Source organism: Triturus cristatus, chromosome 5_1 (genome assembly GCF_964204655.1).
Source record: "Triturus cristatus chromosome 5_1, aTriCri1.1, whole genome shotgun sequence".
NCBI classification, from domain to species: Eukaryota; Metazoa; Chordata; class Amphibia; order Caudata; family Salamandridae; genus Triturus; species Triturus cristatus.
Window position 1 is genome coordinate 51,291,000 of NC_140587.1, and position 15,882 is coordinate 51,306,881.

At 42.0% G+C, this 15,882-nt stretch overlaps 1 protein-coding gene and 1 long non-coding RNA gene across 3 annotated transcripts in view; one reads left to right on the plus strand and one right to left on the minus strand.

Moving 5' to 3' along the window:
• Positions 1–15,882, plus strand: part of LOC146830141 (uncharacterized) — a 55,332-nt gene that overhangs the window by 26,465 nt on the left and 12,985 nt on the right. The window lies entirely within an intron of this gene.
• The window catches only part of LOC146830142 (uncharacterized), a 102,815-nt gene continuing 89,247 nt past the window's right edge, over positions 2,315–15,882 (minus strand). Inside the window, exons 3-5 of one of the 2 annotated variants that reach the window (XR_014961371.1) lie at positions 14,971–15,369; positions 10,581–10,721; positions 2,315–2,993 (exon numbers count right to left, since the gene is read on the minus strand). This is a non-coding gene — a long non-coding RNA (uncharacterized LOC146830142). Of the gene's footprint in view, positions 2,994–10,580; positions 10,722–14,768; positions 15,370–15,882 lie in introns of both variants that reach the window. The other variant, XR_014961370.1, reaches the window with a different exon arrangement.

Consider the following 15,882-nt stretch of genomic DNA (forward strand, 5'->3'; position numbering starts at 1 on the left):
TGGCATCAGCAGGGACGACCCTTCAGTGGCGAGTCGGAATATGCAGCATCTCGCCCTGCCTAGTGGCTGGCCAGTGTACATATCTGCACTGTCGTAAGCCAGTGAACTTCACCGTCTGGAGCCTCCCCTGGTGGCCGGGCTCACTGGCACCAGTGACTCCCTGGACGACAAGCGGAGGCACCTCTACTTGCGTGTCTCCTTCGTGCACTTCTCACTGTTTCCCCGTTTTACACGGTTTTACTTTCCAATGTCTTCCATTCAAGTCAAGTCAAATAGTTTTTCGTCTTTACTTTCGCTTCTATTTTTACTTTCTTTTTTTAATTTACTTTCTCGTTGTTTCCTTTCCCGTTTCCCATTTCTCTCTTCCCCTTTCTCTTTTCCACTCGATTTTCTCCTTTTCCGTTTCGGGTGGCTTGCTTTTGGTCCTGGCTGATTCACTGTGTGACCGTGGGAACATCCCTTTCCTGTCCGCTCTTGAATCGTATTTAGAATCATTTTCCAAGTTAGGCTCGATGAGTTTCGTGCCCTTACTCTAATCTAACCCTGACCGCAGACATTTCCCAAAGGCAAGATGTAAGTAGCAAGCTGCACAGCTATGTATATAAGCTGGGCACAACCAGGCTTGCTGTTAACTGAGGCGGCGGAGGAGCGAGGGGGCGACAGTAACAGTCCCCGACGCCCGCTCCCGCTGCCTCCTGCCCACGTCCAGGTTAAGGATTTCACGGGTTCCTCGGTGCCGTCCGCTCTTACAGCAGCCGAGGAGAGAAAAAGTCGCTCCAGACCGGCTCCCAATCTTGCCCTAATATACCTGTGTAATAGACTAGCAGAGGGTATCGCCACGAGTCCCCGAGGCGCTCGGTGCTTCACTGGAATGCGCAGGATTGCTCGGCTTCTGCAGACGGGCTGGGGGAGGAGAGGTCTGTGAGCCACTCAGGTCGTCTGCGTCAATGCAGCGCTTCTCCAGCTGGACAGAATGACACATACACCAGGGATGGACATTGACAGCTCTCCTGTGCGGCAGGGCGTCATTGAAGCATGTTTAAAAAAGGTATGCGAGACCTATTGCATTACAAATTGATATTCTTAAATGGCTTTTAAAATGGCGGAGGCAAAGTAACCTTGAGTCCCATCTAGATTTTGAGCATATATATAATTGTTCTTCTCTGTCCAAAATCTTACAAATTGTGCGGGCTGTTGTAGCGCCTCCTGCGCCCCGTGTTGCAGGCCGCTGTGCCACATACAGATGGTTAACAAGTATTAATTCTAGATTTCGTCAGTGTTTTGGCAAAGTCTGTCCCCAGACCAGTTAAAGCGCTTTCATTGTTTACACTTCTTAAAATCGTTGGGGAACTGCGGGTGGGCAGCACATTGATTCCTTGCCTCATGCACGAGTGTCCCCGGAGCCGCCCCTCCCCCCCTTCACTGAGAGGGTGTGTCTTGCGTCGTGTCTCACCACACGCTAACACTTGCACAGCTGCACCAGCCGTTATTAGAGCCCCAGTGAGTGGCTGAAAACCCGACCGGGAGTAGACATCGCACAGGTTTAGGACAGAGATCTGTGCACATGAAAAATGACGCTCCAGTGAGTCTCACCCGAACACACATACTTTCCTTCTCTTTCCTTCTCTTTCCTTTTCTCGCTTTTTCTTATCCTCTTTTCTCATATATTATTCTTATTTCTTTTTCTTTCCCACTTCATTTTCTTTCATCCTCTCAATTCCTTTCCATTCTTGTAGATATGTATTTCCTTCTCTGAGTGTCGCACACAGACGCACACTTTTCTTTCCTTTTTATTTCGCTGCTTCAAAAATCATGAATCTCAAAACGTCTTTTCCACCTTTCAGATAATCTGTCAATTTTTATTAGTCATTTATTTTTTTTAAATGCTTAATTGTTAGTGATAAATGCAAAGATCTAGAAACAACGGTGCCCCTTCTGCTTTGGTTCCCAAGATCAATGTGTATGTGTCTAGATCTATGTGTGTGTGTGTGATGCAGATCTGAGCTTCCAAATCCCCTCTACTTCCACGGACGGATAGATTTCACAGTCACACGCACACTCACACATCATACGCTGGTGGGGCCCATAACACCAACATTCATTCTAATCAAACTATCCGTGCCTGCAAAAGGGGAAATAACCTTACCGATCTGCATTTATCAAATCTGGAGGAAGAACCACCTTTCTAAATCACCCTAACAGTCCCTCCTTCAGATGGGTCGACTGGACCGTCTAGTTGCTGGTTTGATAATAAAATATACACTCAAATATTCAAATAAATCATTCACTAAAATAATCACCTGACTCATTTATTAAAATAATGCTTTCTCTTTATCTAAATCAATTGCAAGTTAAACCTAGCAAAATGCAGCATCATCTTTGTCATATTTACCTATTCTGGCTATTTGTCGTTTTCTAAGTCAGAACTGGTCCTCAAAGCATCTGTCAGCATCTCTGGCTCTGTCATATGCGTCACCGTCCCCTCCGTCAGCGTCGGGACATAGATTCAGGAAGGGACTTCTTCTGGATGACGACGACTACTAACCTCTCTGAGCTACTCATTTTTATACAGAAAATTACAATATTAAAGTTACATTTCCGAATTCTTGTAAATCCTATTGGCTAACACAAATTTCGTGACCGGATTTCACTGCAACATGTGCAAATTTTCTCAGGCACATTCTCACGTAAAGTCTTGATTGTCTTTGTCAAGTGTAACAACAAATGTTGCAAGCAGAAGGGACACGACCCTAGCAAATGTTTCTTTTGACGGCACAGGTCCGGTTTTTACATCTCTGAATGTTCTTTATCTTTGTCATTTCTGCATGTTCAGGGTCGTCTTGGCACTTTTCCCAGACAGTCACCATGACATGTCTTTTGGTTCAACTTGAGGGCAGGGTTGCAGTCAGTGCAGAACGCTTTTCTTTTACAAATCATCTACTCGAATACAGGCTTCGGATGGTGGCCATCTTGTAGCAGGCCACAATGGTCAACTTAAGCAGAATAAACGAAAAATCATAATTAATACATGGAAATAATTAAAACAGTGTTATTCCCCAACTAATACCCATATGTGTGTATGCATTTATCTAGCCATATGCAACACTTAAAGCCATTAGTGCATGTTTATTTAAGCGCAAATCACAATAACTGCACATAAGCAACGTATATTTTAGTCAGTATGCGTACAAAATTAGTTTACTTATTATTTTAGCCATGCAGATGCATTCCCACGTATATTCTTTCTGTTAATAAGGTTGATTTAATGAATACGACATCACACAATTATTTATTACGATTAATATTTAGTAATTTTAATATAAACATACGAAAATGGAACAGGAGCTTTACTTTAGCTTATTTTACCTGCTCCAGCAATCCCCCTTTGGTGATTTTATCACCAAATAATACCCCAAAATTTCACATTTTTCTTTCCCCTTTTGTCAAATTCAACATGTCTTTTTGCTCAGATTTTATAATCTAGTTTCTTTTTCATCTTCTCTTTTTGCTTCTATATACATACTTTCTCTCAACTCTTCTAATTCAATCTCGTGTATTTCTCTTTCATTTTTCTTTTCTCTTCTTCTTACTATTTCTCTTTTAGTTTTCTTTTTATTTCTTCTATATCTACAACACATACATCCTAATCTAAGGATTAATAATGCAACAATCACACAAGTTAATGGAAATAATATTTTACCAAATATGGTACTACCTACTTTAGCTATGAAATTCTTAATAGCAATCATTTTATTTGCCATTCTAGTCCAAATATTTTCAGCTTCCAGTGGTACTAATTCTTCATGCAACTCAGTAATATTTTTGATATAGACTTTTAAGTCTCTGCTTTCGTCAGGAATGTAAGTGCAACAATGTTGAACTTTCAGCACTCCACAGACTCCACCCTCTTTTGCCAATAAAATATCAAGGGCAAGTCGATTTTGCATCACCATAGCACGTAAGGCAACCAGTTCAGTATCTACTAATAGGAAGCCTCCTGCTGTGTTTGTGGATAAACGATCCACAACTGTTGACAATTTCCGAATACTAAGTGCATTCAGAGTTATTCCCACTGCGGGTATCAATGCTCCAAAAATATCACCTATAATTTCTGTCCATGTTTCTCTTTTACCACGTTTTAGTATGTTAGTTTCTTCAGTGTTATCTACTCTATCCATGTGAAAGATTTTTGGAAAGACCAGGCCAACATAACATGTGCCATACCAATGGTCAGGCAACCTGTAATAAGCCTTATTCCCACAAATATAATATAATCCAGGAAAGACTGGATCTTCTCCTCCTCTAAATCCCCAACCAGTTGCAATAAAATATGTATCATGGCACTCACTAGTCCCTACAAAATATGTGTCATATTGGGATTTCCTTCTCGTGATACATAGTTTTCCTTTCTGTGATGCATCTATGGCCAAAGTTGGACTGGCTCCACTTTTCAATTCTTTCTCTTTCCCTGTAACCCATAATGGGTCACTTATTCTTTTCCCTTCAGCATTCTTGTGCATCCCTAATCTCCTTTCTTCAACCATGTCTAGAAATGTTTTCTCTTCCTCCTTCAAACTACAAATTGTTTCTGTAAATGTATTCTAATGTTAATTCCTTAGTTTCTATAAAAATTTCACCTAAAAGGTTAGCTTCCTTAGCAGGATTCAAATCTTTGTTCATTGGCAATTGCCCTATAGTGTTATCTATATTAGATAAATTATAGTCGACTTTCCCTAATTGATAAAATATACTAAGTAATACACTACATGAAATTCCATACGTAGCTGGAAGGTGATGATAAGTCACTCCTTCTGAAACAGAGGCAGGTAATTGCATACATACGTAGCAATCCCTTACGTCCATTGTCTTGACATATTCGTACAACAATTTTGAAAACACATTGCTAGAAAAATCATTATTAGACCTATCCTTATGTACATGTGTGTTACTTATACTAGTTGGAACTACTTTCTGGAAACTTTTCCCTATGTAAGTCGTGTTCTCAGTATGTCCTCCTAAAGTGTCTATAGTTACTTTGAAAGAAATTAGTAGAGCAAGCACGCTCCACAAAAGCATTAATAATCCTGTACAACAGCAGCACATCTTGCACCATCTTCTCATGAAGGTACATCTATTCCGGTTATTCTCTGTGTTAGCCATCTGGTCAATCTGACCGTGTCTTTTGACTTAGCCTCTTCTACTCCACTACTGTATTTCTAGGGCAGCAAGTACCCAACAGGTTATTACAATCTTTTAGTTCTCTATTTAGGTCTTCAGTATATTTTCCAAACAATTTCTTTGGATTTCTCAATCTGGTCTCTCATCACTTTTCACTCTTTCATTATTGTCATCAAACTGCAGAAGGTCCTGAACCTCCGTTTCTTCTCCAATATCGGACAAGATAACTCTCAGGATTCCCACAGCTTCTTCTTCCTCAACCACTCATAGTAAAGTCTCCTCTGGATTTCCTTGACTGTCTGCCTCTTCTTGTTCAGGCAGTACCGCATATGTCCATTCCGGTGACTTGTACTTCTGGTTGGGTTTTCTGATTCTTTTGTTTTCTTCAGCAATATCTGTTTCTCCTTCTTTAACTTGGGTTTGACTTGTCACTTCATTCACTTGTTCAGCTTTGGATGATTCACCTCGTGTCAATCGATATCTCAGTCTTTTTATTTTGTTGGGCCAAAGGTCTCCTTTAGCATTTCTCTTTGGTTTACCTTCTTTGGTGTTTTTCTCTTTGATCCAAGTTCTCTTTCTCAGAACTCGAACTTCAGGTGTCTCATTTTCACTTTCTTCAGATTCAGTCTCGATTGCCTCTTTTTCACCAACAATTTCTTCTTCAACAGAAGTCTTCTTCTCAACTACTGTTTCCTTTTCAGTAACAGTTTCTTTTTCACCAACCTGAGATTGCCCTACTTCTGTCCCTCCTCGGTTCTCTGGCACGCAATCTTCTTTCTGACTATTTGTCCCTTCACCTAGCTCAGTGTTGATGTTCCCTATACCTCCTCGGGGGTTTTCCGCAGAAATCTGTCCCTCTCTTTCTACTTCTGTCCCTGCTTCATCTACAATGATTATCTCAGGTGAGACTTCTCCAGTTTCCTTGTTGCTTCAAGGGTCACTTCTGTTGTAATGTTCTTCTCTTTTCTTTCTTTCTTTTTGTGCTCACTACTGATAGTTGGGATTTCAGGCAATTCCTCAGAATCTGGTCTAGTCTCTGGAACTTGCAATATTTTCTTCAGAATTCCTTTTGGTGGGTGGGAAACCGAACGTTGTCCTCTTTCCCCCCTTTCAGGATTTCTTCTTCTTCTTTTTCTGGATGTTTCGCTGTCTGAGTCGTCACTTGAATCTGAATCATCAAAATACTCTCTTCCAATACCTTCTCCTGGGCTTGGAACTCTCAGAGTGTGACTTGCATGTATCCAGTTTTTCACTCCTGCACACTTCACAGCAGTCGTTGTGGTCAGGACAACTTGCCTTGGTTTTCTCCACCTGGGAACCAAGCAATTTCTTCTTCTGTGGACTTTTATTCTCACACAGTCCCCAGGGCTCAAATCATGGGCTGGTTTCTTTTCAAGTGTGGTGGCGTCTTCTCCAACCTGGTGAAACACAGAATGGACTGCGTCAGCCAGGCCTTTACAGTAATCCAAAATCATGTCATCAGTTATTGTCATCAGCTTGTTGACAGGTACAAATGCATGTCTCATGGCACGTCCCATGATAATTTCATGTGGACTCAAACCTGTAGTTCTGTCGGGAGTAGATCTAATCGTCATCAAGACTAGAGGCAAGACATCAGGCCATTTCATTCCAGTGGCTAAGCACATTTTACCAATTCTGTTTTTGATGGTACCATTCATTTGTTCAACCACACCAGAAGCCTCTGGTCGGTAGGCACAATGTAGCTTCTGCTGTATGCTCAATGCTTTACAGATCAAACCCATGATCTCATTATAGAAGTGCCCCCCTCTGTCTGATTCAATGGTCACTGGGAACCCGTACCTTGGGATGAATTCTCTCAGCAATAGCTTTGCTACTGTTATCCCATCATTCCTTCTTGTGGGGAAAGCCTCCACCCACCTGGAAAACAGACAAACTACCACCAAGACATACCTCAGCCTGTTGACTGGTGGCATTTCAATGAAATCTACTAGCATTCTGGTGAAGGGTCCTCCTTCCCTGCCTATTGTTCCTAGGCTCACCACTGTTTTCTTTCCAGGATTGTACTGCTGACATATCAGACATCTTTGACAAAGACTTTCTGCTATTAACCTGAACTTTGGATTGCACACAGAAGGCCAGTTATCATGCTGCTGCTCCACTCCTACTGACAAAGTGGGAGTGCAATAATTATGAAGCTCCTTCTGATCTAGAACTTACCAAAGACGATATTCATTGTGCTGCTACATACCCTGGATGAATATATTGGGATACATATATGATGAACATTGCGCGGTTCTCGGACTGTTTCTGGTTATCTATTGAGCTGAAATGGCGATAAGTAGCCTTATCTCATCTGACTTTTAGCCCTGAAGAAGTCCCCTGGCAAAAGGGACGAAACGCGTTGGCTGTTTGCCGATTAAATTTGGAATAAATTTGAAATCACAACGGATAAAACTTGTGAATCTGAATGACTTTTATATTGAGTGCACCTTCCTTTTGTTTGTGAACTTTTGGAACCATTAGAGCATCTTTCAACGACGGATGCTGGAAGTGGATGCACCTTTTCAGATAGAATTGTACCTGGGAATTCAAGTGCTTAACCATTGTCTGTCGTTGGTGGCTCTTTTGTTTTATGAACTTTGGATTGCACCAAGTTTGCTTAAAGGCTCTTATCATAGCATCCCTCCCCAGGTGTCCTTGACCACGATACATCCTTGCCATGGTAGATAGCATGCTGTCTGGCATCACTGGTCTTCCATCTCTATAGACCCACACATGGTCTTTTTCTCTTGGTGCACAACCTAATTTTACCCATTGTTTCATTTCCTCATCTCCTACCTCATCCTGTAACTGCTTCACTTCTTCCCATGTCTCTACAACGTTAGTAAACATTAAAGAGCAAGAAGACAGTTCTCTTTGTTTTCCCCGATTGATTGAGTAATTGTTCCTCGCACAATACTGAGCCATGTCATTTGCGAATCTATTCCCTATGGAAATAAAATCATCTCCTTGACTGTGAGCAGCACATTTAACAACAGCCAGTTCTTTAGGCAGCTGTATCGCCTCAAGCAATCTTCCAACCACTTCAGCATTCTTAATGGGAGTTCCACTTGAGGTCAGGAAACCTCTTTGTAGCCATAGCTGGCCAAAATCATGGACAACTCCGAATCCGTATTGGCTGTCAGTCATCACAGTCACTCTCAGATTCTTTCCAATTTTACAGGCTTTTGTCAATGCCATCAATTCTGCCACTTGAGCGGATTTAACTCCTTTCAAGGGTGATGCTTCCACCACTCCATCCACTGTGCATACTGCATAGGCTGCACTCAACACACCTTCATCCGTTCTCAAGCAAGATCCATCCACAAAAAGCACATGGTCACTTTCAGGCAGTGGCAAATCTTTTATATCTGGTCTGGGCTTTGTACAATAGTCAAGCACATCCAAGCAATCATGATCAATTTCATCTCTTACCTGCACACTTTCAGCATCTGGCAACAACGTTGCTGGATTCACATTCACACATCTCTCCAGACTCACATCTGATGCTCCTAGAATGACTTTCTCATATTTAGTCAGTCGACTATGTGACATGAACTGTGTCCGGCTCCTTGTTAAAAGGATTGCCACATCGTGAGGTAGGAATACCCGTACAGGATATCCCATTATGATTCCCTCACTTTGTTCCAGACTTTTGCATGTAGCACCTACTGCTTTTAGGCAACCTGGTAATCCCACAGCTACTGGGTCAAGTGTTGATGGTACGCAACTGGCCTCCTCAAACGTCCATGTTTCTGAATTAACACTGAGAGTGCACAACCATTTCTTTCACTGCAGTACAATTCAAATTCTTTTTCATAATCTGGCATACCCAGGGCAGGTGCTTCGCACAGCCTGGTTTTCAATTCTTTGAACGCTGCCATTTGTTCTTTGCTTAATTCAAAAGGGTCCTTTACTTCACTTTTGGTCAATTTTATTAATGGCTTGGCAATCAGGGAGAAATTACTTATCCACTGACGACAATAGCCAACCATTCCCAAAAACATTCTCACTTCTCTTTGTGTCATCGGGGCTCTCATTCCTTTGATAATTCTGATTCAGTCAATTGTCACTTTCCTCAGGCCTTTCTCAATGTTATGTCCTAGGTAGTGAACTTCTTTCTTACAGAATTGCAATTTGGATGGAGATACCTTTAATCCTCCATCTGCCAAGTGATTCAGCAAAGCAATAGTGTCCACTTCGCAAGCTTCACGTGTTTTTGATGCCACAAGCAGGTCATCAATGTACTGAACCAATACTGAATTTTCAGGCATTGTCAGACTTTCCAGAGATTTCTTTAACAACTGATTAAATATGGAGGGGCTCTCTGTGTACCCCTGTGGAATTCGGCACCATGCCAAAATACGCTGTCCAAACCGAAATGCAAATATCGGTTGGCTGTCGTGATGCAACGGAATTGAAAAGAAAGCATGGCACAAATCAATTACTGTGTACCATTCAGCATCATGGGGAATCTGATACAAAATTACTGATGGATTTGGTACAATAGGACAACATGGCACAACAATTTTGTTAATTTTTCTCAAATCCTGCACTATTCTGAACTTCCCATTAGGTTTCTTCAGTCCCATTATTGGTGAATTACATGGACTGCTCAATATTTCTCTCAACACCCCCTGCTGGATCATTTTCTCAATTATAGGGGTTATTCCTTCAATTATTTCAGGTGTCAATCTATACTGTGGAATATTTGGGTAGGCTATCCCTTCTTTTACAGAAATTTTTACTGGATCAACATTTCTCATCAGGCCTACATCTTCTCCTGTAAAATCCCAGACTGATGCTTTCACAGTCTGCTTTAATTCTGGGGACAATTCATCAGGATTGAATACTGCATATGTCCCAACAGCCTCACTTTCTCTGTTGTCTATGGTCATTCTGTATAGGACATCCTCATCTGGTGTCTCAAAAGCTATTCCATCTGGTGTACAAAAAATGGTGCAGTTCATCTTGCACAATATGTCTCTGCCTAACAGATTCACAGGACTGGTATCACACGCCACAAATCGGCGCATGTCTGAAAATTTCCCTATTCTAACCCTTACTGGTTCAGTAAGATAAGTCTTAATCTGTGTGTTGGACACACCAACTACTTGGATTGTTTCATCCGAGAGAGGAAGGTTTTTAACATCAGCTGACCTGACAGTAGATCGTGTAGCACCAGTATCAACTAAGAAAGTGATGCTTTCATCATTAATTTTCCCATCTACAAAAGGTCCTGTCTGGTCTATTTCTAGAGATGTGCCAAGTACGCACTCTTCTTCCTCCCCTCGGCACCGTCAAACTTCCTCCTCAGTGTCACTTCCCTCATTCCTCAGCCAATATTGTGACACAGCATTCGCACGTTTTGATTTGTTTACCTGTCCTTCGTTGTAAAATCCTGTCTCCTGATTATACTTCTGAGGACCTTTGTTGTGCGGCAAGGGCGGCTTTGGCTCCTGATTCTGCGGCTTAACAGCCTTCTGCTGTTGCTGCTGCTGGCCACTCCCCTCACTCTGCACCTGTGGATTCAATGATTGATTTCCAGTATTAGCACACGGAGGATTCTTACACTCGGATTTCCAATGCCCTAATTCTCCGCAGTTGTGGCACGGGAACTTTTTCTTCGCTTCCTCAATGTTACCCTTTCCTTTTCCTGGACCAAATCTTTGTCTATTTCCTGGGTTGTTGGCTTGTTCAATTAACTGAGCTTCCTGCCTTTCTGCAACCTTCACTTGTGCCCACATTGCCTTTTCTTTCAACTTTCTCTGTTTTGCCTCAATTTCATCACTAAAATATTTAGCATGTCTCAGGATTTCATCAATCTTTTTACTCTGCCAGTCCACTGTGTGCTGCCTTATCATTTCGCCAATCTCAGGACGCAAACCATATACAAATCTGTATACAAAATGGCTCAAATCCTTCTCACCTAGATGTTCATCTCCACTAAACTGCTTAAAAGCCAGTATTAGTCTTTCATAATAGGCATGAACTGATTCTTTCACTTCCTGCTGCGTTCTGTCTATTTTAACCCAGTCTGTTTCTTTTGGAGGTACCTTGTTCTTCAGGAAAACCATAACCTGCTCATATTTTTTTATGACCTCGGGGTCTGGTGCTCCCGTTCTGGGATCTCTGGGGTATTCTTTTGTCGGCCAGCCTATGACTATCTTGCATTCTGCCCACAAGTCTGCTGGTACAATTATATCAAACAGACTATTCAGGTCAATCCACAACACCTTTGACAGTTTCACAAATCTGTCTACCTGTCTGTACCACTCGACGGGCTTTTCTCTCAATCGAGGGAACTCATTAGTAAATGACAAAATGTCTTGTCTGGTCCACGGGACATGTACATATCCTCCTCCTGGAATTTCTCTCATAGGAAATGCTGTCACTGACTTCTCCTTCTCTCTCGTAGGGAAAGCTCTGCCTGATGATTCTTCTTGCTTTTTACCCCACCTACTTCTCCATTTTTCAGCATCTCCCCATTTTCTTAACAAAGTGATTATGTCCTTAATATGCCCTATTCGGCCTATGGTGTTCAAGTTTTCAATGTCCTTATCTGTGAAATCCACCCGGTAAGGTTTTTGCAAACCCTTTATTCGGTCTATGTCAATTCCCATTTCACTCGCTATTTCAATCAGTCTGTCATGTGTGTTTTTTGCTCTCCATGTAATGCTCTTACAAAGGAACAGTAATTCCTCATCCTGGTAATTTTTCAGCGTTTCTGTAGGGATCGTTCCTACTATGAGTTCTTCTAGCACCATGCGTAATTTAGCTACATCCATTATTTGAGATTCCTTTTCTTTCTCCTGCAAGCTTTTCAACCATTCATTCAATTCTTCAGTGGTTATTCCCAGGGATTTTTCTGTACTCACTGGTTCTGTCACTTTTTGGGGTTCTAGTATGGATCCTCCAATCACCCTGTTCCTTTCCATACATGCGGAACTCATAAACGGGTCATTCTGCTCATTTATTCCGCTTTCACATATTGTGTGTCTCCACGGATTCTCTCCTGTCCTTATTGGGGTCTGTTCTGGCTGAACATTTTGTCTAGTGTTCACATATGGAACTGTTAGACCATGTTCACAAATTTTCTGCGTATCAAAAACAGGCATAACGGGACCTATTGTTACAGGAACCGTAACCGCTTCAAGATTTTTGGTCAATTCTCTTATTTTCTCTGTCAATTCTAGTGTGGTTCTGGCTAGTTCCCTCGTCTTTTCATCCTCGATTTCGTCTTCTCTCTCTCTATTTGATTTATTTCCTTTCACTTCTGGTGTCATAACCTCTGTTTTTATTGTCCTTAGGGTATCTCTCATTGGGGCACTCGGCATTCCTACCTCTGGTTCGCGTCTATATGGAGGTGGATTCTTGGAAAACATATCTTCTAAGAGGTCATCATCAGACTCATTCGCTCCATACCTCCTAGTTTCCATATTATTTCATTTCTCTGTACATTATACCCCTTCTGTCTCCCCTTCAGTTCTCACAGGAAACAGCCCTTCAGTCATACTAGCGTCTCGCCACCGTCTCATCCGATCATGATGAGTTTCGCGATCACTATTCCGTCCGAACATATATCTGTACCTGTTCCAACTCCTCTGTCTTTCCCTTTCATGCACCTCATCTTCCCATTCAACCAATGCCTCAAATTGTGTCGGCCTCGGTCGGGGCTCTAGACACATCATTCTTTCCCTCAAATTTCTTAACGTGGCCAGATTAAATGAGCCATGTTCTGGGAAAGCTAAAACTCCATCGTCCTTGGTATATTTCACCCAATTGTCCAACCAAATACAGGTATGATACCCATATTTCGCAACCATGAAGGATGCGGGGGTTCTTGTCAGAGGCAATAATTGCCCTTCCCTTGTCACTACTTCCTTGTCTTTATCGAACCAGGTTCGCATTTTATTAAACAAGGACTTTTTCTTCTTTTCTTCAACGTGGTAGTACATTTTCTCGTTTACCGCAACTTCCTAGTCCTTTCTACAACTGTACGATCTTTTGTCCAATAACAGCGCGACTCACACCAACGCACCAATCCGGAGCGTCTACGTCACTGTCTCAGTCCACAAATCCCAGCGCGACTCACACCAACGCACCAATCCTGGAGCGTCTACGTCACCCTGTACTCCTTCTAATCCCTGCGCGGCATACACTAACGCACCAATCACAGCACTTCCACTGTTCTAACCCACTGTCCAATCACAGCGCGGTCTTCCTGACGTCAGCAGTCGCTGCAGCAGCTCCTGCTCCTGTCTTCTGTCACTCGTCTACCCCTCCTTTACAAACTTCTCGGTAGACTTTGTTTCAGATTCTACGAGTCTGTTAGTTACAACATATAAACATCTCCATTGTCTGCTTCGCTAACCACAGAATAGTAAAAGACCTTTCTCACGAGAGTCCCGCCTTTCCCGGGAACAGCGGTTACCTCTGCTCCACTACGGAATCGTTACTTCCGTTGACAAAGTAGCACATCCCTCTACTCTGCCCTTCTAGCAAGCATCCATTAACTGTTTCCTCCCGGAATGCTCCTAGGAGTCCTACAATTAACAAAAATGCCTATACATTCACGCACTTCCACACCAGAAAATGTAGTACATTCACACAGAATTCTGTCTTTCCCGAGAACAGCGAACAGTCTGTCCTACTACAGAATTATAACACACGTTAACAAAGCAGCGCTTACCTCTGCCCTGTCCTTCTAACAAGCTCAGAGAATACCTATTACCTTTCCAGTGAAAAGCGTTATCAGAATGCCAAAAGGATCCCTGATACTTAAGACCAGAACTTCACAGATAACCTTTCGCTATCATACACACTTCTTTTACCCCGAAAATGTCTCTAATGGCAACACACGGCGGTGCCACCGAATCGAACACAGACAATGCGACGCGCAACTTCACTTGTCACACGTTTTCACCCTGCATGCGTACAGGGCCAACAATTCCGCCTTTCCCGAGAGCAGCGCTTACCTCTGCCCTACTACGGAACTGTCACCGACTTCCTACATCCCAGAAGCCGTACACACCACATAGAACTCAAGACGACTTCAACATAGAATGTTAGTACATATATCAATACAAATCAATAATCAATAAGCCTATTTACACGCAAATCACCAAACCAAACAATAGACAACCATTCTTCTGCTACCAAGAAACTGATGCAGATCTGAGCTTCCAAATCCCCTCTACTTCCACGGACGGAAAAATTTCACAGTCACACGCACACTCACACATCATACGCTGGTGGGGCCCATATCACCAACATTCATTCTATCAAACTATCCGTGCCTGCAAAAGGGGAAATAACCTTACCGATCTGCATTTATCAAATCTGGAGGAAGAACCACCTTTCTAAATCACCCTAACAGTCCCTCCTTCAGATGGGTCGACTGGACCGTCTAGTTGCTGGTTTGATAATAAAATATACACTCAAATATTCAAATAAATCATTTACTAAAATAATCACCCGACACATTTATTAAAATAATGCTTTCTCTTTATCTAAATCAATTGCAAGTTAAACCTAGCAAAATGCAGCATCATCTTTGTCATATTTACCTATTCTGGCTATTTGTCGTTTTCTAAGTCAGAACTGGTCCTCAAAGCATCTGTCAGCATCTCTGGCTCTGTCATATGCGTCACCGTCCTCTCCGTCAGCGTCGGGACATAGATTCAGGAAGGGACTTCTTCTGGATGACGACGACTACTAACCTCTCTGAGCTACTCATTTTTATACAGAAAATTACAATATTAAAGTTACCTTTCCGAATTCTTGTAAATCCTATTGGCTAACACAAATTTTGTGACCGGATTTCACTGCAACATGTGCAAATTTTCTCAGGCACATTCTCACGTAAAGTCTTGATTGTCTTTGTCAAATGTAACAACAAATGTTGCAAGCAGAAGGGACACGACCCTAGCAAATGTTTCTTTTGACGGCACAGGTCCGGTTTTTACATCTCTGAATGTTCTTTATCTTTGTCATTTCTGCATGTTCAGGGTCGTCTTGGCACTTTTCCCAGACAGTCACCATGACATGTCTTTTGGTTCAACTTGAGGGCAGGGTTGCAGTCAGTGCAGAACGCTTTTCTTTTACAAATCATCTACTCGAATAAGGGCTTCGGATGGTGGCCATCTTGTAGCAGGCCACAATGGTCAACTTAAGCAGAATAAACGAAAAATCATAATTAATACATGGAAATAATTAAAACAGTATTATTCCCCAACTAATACCCATATGTGTATGCATTTATCTAGCCATATGCGACACTTAAAGCCATTGGTGCATGTTTATTTAAGCGCAAATCACAATAACTGCACATAAGCAACGTATATTTTAGTCAGTATGCGTACAAAATTAGTTTACTTATTATTTTAGCCATGCAGATGCATTCCCACGTATATTCTTTCTGTTAATAAGGTTGATTTAATGAATACGACATCACACAATTATTTATTACGATTAATATTTAGTAATTTTAATATAAACATACGAAAACGGAACAGGAGCTTTACTTTAGCTTATTTTACCTGCTCCAGCATGTGTGGTTCTGTATGTGTGTGTGTGTGGCTGTGTGTGTATGTGTATGTGGCTCTGTGTATGTATGTGTGGCTCTGTGTGTGTTGCTTTGTGTGTGTGGCTCTGTGTGTGTGTGGGAGGCTCTATGTGTGT